Source organism: Pinus tabuliformis, chromosome 5_2, assembly GCF_031772625.1.
Source record: "Pinus tabuliformis cultivar Carrire ecotype Pingquan chromosome 5_2, CPIR1, whole genome shotgun sequence".
Lineage (NCBI taxonomy): Eukaryota > Viridiplantae > Streptophyta > Pinopsida > Pinales > Pinaceae > Pinus > Pinus tabuliformis.
Window position 1 is genome coordinate 331317015 of NC_142306.1, and position 5742 is coordinate 331322756.

At 34.0% G+C, this 5742-nt stretch overlaps 2 long non-coding RNA genes across 2 annotated transcripts; one reads left to right on the top strand and one right to left on the bottom strand.

Moving 5' to 3' along the window:
• Positions 1 to 2246: 2246 nt before the first annotated feature.
• LOC149158840 (uncharacterized) lies at positions 2247 to 2754 on the bottom strand. Its single transcript, XR_016261087.1, has 2 exons — positions 2448 to 2754; positions 2247 to 2371 (listed from the first exon to the last, which is right to left on the bottom strand). It is a non-coding gene; the product is annotated as an uncharacterized LOC149158840 (long non-coding RNA).
• Positions 2361 to 2714, top strand: LOC149158841 (uncharacterized). The gene is made up of 2 exons (XR_016261088.1): positions 2361 to 2527; positions 2638 to 2714. It is a non-coding gene; the product is annotated as an uncharacterized LOC149158841 (long non-coding RNA).
• Positions 2755 to 5742: the final 2988 nt, after the last annotated feature.

Consider the following 5742-nt stretch of genomic DNA (forward strand, 5'->3'; position numbering starts at 1 on the left):
TGCAAGGATGACGTGGGTTTCGATGCTGAAGAACCTTTAATATCAGATTTCATGGACAGAAGCAGCATCAAAGAATGTCTTCATATTCTTCCCGAACTTCCTCTAGAGACCATGTGGCTGGATGACTGGTTTGATTATCATGATTGTATTCAAGGCTTTACGAATCAACAGAATTATGATGAAACTCACCCATTGGACTGCTGCGATGATACAACCATACGCAGGTTTGATTCTATTTATATACTGTTGGAGATAATTACTCTCGGTCAGCATGTAGTCTCAGGCAGTTTACTTACAATCTAAATTTAGGAAGTGTCAATCATGCTAGAGTTCTAATTTAGTCATGCTAGTGCTTCAGTCATGCATGCATGTGTGAGTTAATATTAACATTGGTATCTATTTTAGTTATATTTAATTATATAGCTTCAAGAAATTGAATCAATGCAATTTACTTACTAATTAGCAACTCATACGATTCATACTGTACTGTGTAATTATGTATTTTGAGTACATAGCTTCCAGCAATTGAATCAATGCAAGTTACATACTGACTGGCAACTCATACCCACGGTGTAACTATGTTACTGTGTAGTTTCTTGCTCTGTCTACTTATCATATACAAGCATATACAGTAGTAGTAGCAATTTGTATTTTTCCTATGAATTCCTTGAACTTCACTAACTTATCTGATAGCATTGCTGGGACTCAATCTTCGTGCAGTGAACTAGGTTCAGAGAATCCAGAGAGTGCAAGAGTTTCAAGAGCCCAGCTTGGGAGTAAGGAGGGAAACATTTTGCAGCCATAAGCAGCTCAAGCTTTAGAAATCCATGAATATCTGATTTATTACTAAAGAGACAATTGCTTTGTTAAGATCACTTGGCATTTTAAATAAAAAAGAATGAAGAGAAGGTTTTAGAGTTTGAAATGTGCCTCTTCGAGTATTTTAATAGCTAACTTTCAGGTATATTATGAAAATTTATTCGTTTATTGCTACAGCGGTTAGTTTAGATAAACTGATTTAATCTTCATTTATAGAAACGGAGTTCGAGTTTTATATTGTACAAGAAAGCAGAGTTCTTGTTACTATTAACTTTGGATTTCTTGCGGCCTTTTTTATTATTTAAAATATGCACTTGTAACTTTAGTTGATACTTACGATAAAAGGCCTGCTTATGAATTATTGGTTTGCATAGTTATTGTAGCGCATACACAATGTATATAAACACATGATTAGAGAACGGCAAAACATATACATAAACACTAAAAACATACCTTTATAAGAGTATATAAAAGACATAATATACATAATCATAAGAATAAAAATAAACAGTAAAGGAATTAGCTCATAAATGTCGCCCCATTTTGAATAGCTTCGAAAATAAAGAAGACAACAAATAACGTGTGCAGGCATGATGTGCTTTACACATGGATGGAAAACAAGCACACAGACACGTAAAGAAGACACGTAAAGAAGAGGAGCGGCGACAAAATGACACATATCCCCTCGCTCCTCCACACGTTCAATTGCTCTGCGGTAATGGATGGAGCCAGACACAGAAAACTGCTCAGGGCCGGAGGCGAAGGTCAGGAGCTCCGGTCAGGAAAGCGGAATGATAGAGAGATCGGTATCAACAAGCCTTTCCTGGTAGCGACGGAAGATAGGTCACGTGCACGAGAACGGTATAGCAAATGCGACTGAAAGAGTGGAAATTAGAAAGAACAGGTAAAGTTGCTGAAACTGAGCTTAATTCACGCTTAATTCACGCTATCAAGGCCGATCTGATTCAATCTTGGGGTATCTAACATGTTCAATTGCTCTGCAATAATGGATGGAGCGCGACACAAAAAACTGTTGCTCTGCGAAAACAGGTTTGAACTCTGCCTTTTTCTACATTGCCTAAAGTTTCAGTTGACAAATTGTAACATAATGCTAATATGAACAAGGGATAGATTGAGCTTGTTAATTTTGTATTAAAATTATGCAATGGTATTGAACTTAATTATTAAATTTTAATGTACATAAATACACCACTGTAAAAACATGTCATCGTTAGCAATGTAAATATCACATGAAACCCAGCTAAGCTAAAATCTGGTCAAATTGTTCTCATTTGCCAACAGAATTTTTATTAAATTTTGCGATTGTCATCTGTGCGGCCTTCACTGTACCGCATAAGGTTTTTACAGGTTTCTAAATTGACTGGTAACTTCATAAAAATGCATAACTAATCGAAATTTTCATACAGTGAAGCAGAAATCGCAGGATTTTAACCTGGTAAAGCATTTTGTATCCTGTTTGGAGCACTGCTGCAATGGAAAATCAGCTTCCAGCCCGACTGGACTCCATTATTATGCAGAAGGCTTCATCAGACTAGCAGCGAACCAGTTCGAAATCAGAATTAATTAGCTGAATGGACTTTCAGAATTAATTAGCTGAATGGACTTACTGGTATAGCAGGTAGGAGAATGGACGAGTCGGCTCCTGTTCAGCTAAAACTCCCAGGCTCGCTGCTGCTTCAAAGTTCAGGTATGCTAGACAGTCTTAGTTGCCAAATTTCCCTGCATCAAATCATAACACATTAGTTTCACTTTGATGTCTTTTACATGCATGGAATTTTGATAAGCTTCCCTGCGCAGGCCACAGGTTGTCACGAAGGAAGAATGCTTACATTAATAGCCAGCCAGTCTTACCCTTTCATTTATTTATGCCTGGAGCGCAGGGCCGATGAGCTTAGGTACTATAGAAGCCACAATGACCAAAATACCGTGGCAGGCGTACATGTAACGATGGCGCATGAGCTTGCAGGTGTACGGCGGTGCTACATGAGGTGGCAAGCATACAGCGTGCTGTAGCAGGGTACATACAATAGCAGTGGTATTAATCTCTAACATTAAACGCTAGAGGATTAATGCTAGCATTACTTCATGCACGAGTGAACAGCAGCTTGTTGTAATTACCTGTACTCCGCCTATAACCTATGCTTTTTTGCCTCTAGCCTCGGGAAGAGGCCAAATAACACGGTGAATTATTATATACGAAAAAACTTTGGATATACTCCCTCAACCGGCGATAAGAAGCAGGTCACAAGCAGGTGAATTAATGTTAACATCGCTCGGAACGATTACTATAGTCCCTGGCCATTGCCAGATGGCAGGGACTAATAAGATCCGCGATGGAGTAGGACATATGATTATATAAATAATTACTATTTTCTCATGACCGCTATGTTTTCATGAGAATTATGATGCCATGAGATAGCAAGGGAAAAGTTATGGAAGCAAAGTTATGGTGATAGTATTTTAATCTACACATAGGTTATAAGAAAGTTCCAGCCACCAAGAAGTAGACAAAAGGCGCACGTTTGCGAATAAGTTGTGAATCAAGGAAAGTTACGGGAAAATGGGGGTCACAATTATAACCATCGCTTCCTCAAGTTACGATGGAATGACGCAATTACCATGTATGCTCCATTCTGGTTTTCTTTTCACACTTTCATTTCCGACCACGGATTTCTTTTGAAGGTCCCATATTCAAATAAATGTCAGGTTCAACTGCATTAGATTGACACTGATATGCTTTTATCCTACCCCGTTCCTTGTAGAATAAATTTTATTCAGGCCCACAGTAATGGACGGCTTGCCCTAATATTACATCAGGGAGTGGGGTGATAATGAAATTACAGTCCTGTATATGGCAATGAACTCATTTTTTAAATATTATTTTTTCCAAATTCACACGATTTAGTCCAAGTTAAACTATAATTTCAAAATAGTTGTTTTACCAATTAAATAAAATTATGGATGTGAACAAAATTCTCACCGCATTTGAAGAAAAAATGAAAGAGATTATCTGTTTATTAATTTACTAATAAACGCACATGTCGATACTTGAGAAAATTTAGAAACAACCAACTCTTTATGGGAGGAAAGCTTGATACCAATTTTTTTTTATGGGAGGAAAGCTTGATATCAATGTAACTTAGGTTAAACATGGAAGGAGGGGTGGTTTACTTTTGAAAGACTGGTAATTGTTGATATCATCAGCATTTTAAAGGAAATATAGTTTTCAATTTTTTTTATTTTTTTTTTATGTCTTTTCCTTGGATGATGACCACCGCCAAGGGGACAAAATGCTTTATGGTATGGTCCATAATATATATGGCAACAAGATGTTGTGCCCTCACAATCTAAGAGTTGAGTTGTAAGAGTCGAGTTGAATGCAGTGGGAATTTTTTAATTTCGGAAGTATTTTGTTAGAAAGATCCCAAGGATTATTTCAATAGAAATATATGTGAATGTTTATAATTAAACTCTTTTTTTTAATTATTTAATTTGTTATAAATGTTTAAAAGGTTCGAAATATTTAAAAATAGTAAATGCTAAAAATATAGTAAAAAATTAACAGACCTATATTGGTATTTTAGTAACAGCAAAAATTAGTAGACCTATATTGGTATTTTAGTAACAGCAATAATATTAGGATTCAAATTTAGAAACAATGAGATTATACAAAGTATTACCTTTTTTTAAAAGGAATTTCCTCCATAAAAAATCACTTGATAATCGACCTAACCAAAGAACTGGGAAATTTTTTTAATCAAATAGATGTCTCATTTTTTCCTAACATATAAATGCACTGCTATGAAGTAGGAGGTGAATATAATTTAAATCAACACATAATGACATATTTTAAATATGGAAATGTAGATAATTGAGTTATAGTTCTTGTTTCGCCACATTTAAACTAGAGATTAGATAATTGAACTATAATTCTGGTCTCACCATATAAACACTACAGATAGGAGAATCCTTGAAGATATTATAAGTGGTAGAATTATATTTCACTACATTTCTAAAAGATATCTTAGTGCTTACAATTACTCTTATTAAAAAAATTGATTTTTCTTTATAATCAAATTTAAGAGTTAAGTATTTATTAATAAGGTAAATCTTCCTATTGATACCCTCCTCATAAATATGGTAATAGCAATTTTGATATTATAAATAATCTCAACTTTAATCTATTGATTTATGCTTTTATCGACAATATCCACAATATAGCTATTAAAATTCACTCATTTATATCAAAATTTATTTTAAAAAAATTTATGATAATTTTAATTTTTTTATTTTTTTTTAATAATCGAAACTTACACCAAATAGGTTAGGTGAAGTAGCTCAATTACCCATCGCGTTGATAGCGACAACTTTGGTCCATAAATGTTCCAGTAAATGAAAAAAAAATATATCAAATAAGTATCAGCGGAAAAAAAGCTACGCCAAATAATTGTAATGAAATACTTTCTCGATGCATTAAATCTTTAAGATAAAAAAAGATTCCATATAACATTTCGGCATACAAGCTTATGTCAAAAACTATCCCATGTATCAAAGAAATTATCTCATACACTTATTTTCTTATATATTTTTCATATAAAAGACTTGTCAGATATGGAAGAAATTTTGTTATGTACTTATTAGTCCCTGCACATAGCAGGGATTATTGCGATCGATAAGCATTGATTTATTATTTAATATATTATCACTTATTAAGAAAATATTTTGTTTAATAAATTTTTATTTCGACTTTTTATTGCAGGCTTGAGTGTATAATTGCTTGACTGTATAATTTTCTTAAAATTTAGGATAAATAGTTCACAGTTGTTTGGACCTCTTATTGCCAGTTCGATTGTATGTTTTTCCTAAAATTTAGGATAACCAGTTCTAAGTATGCTAATGGCT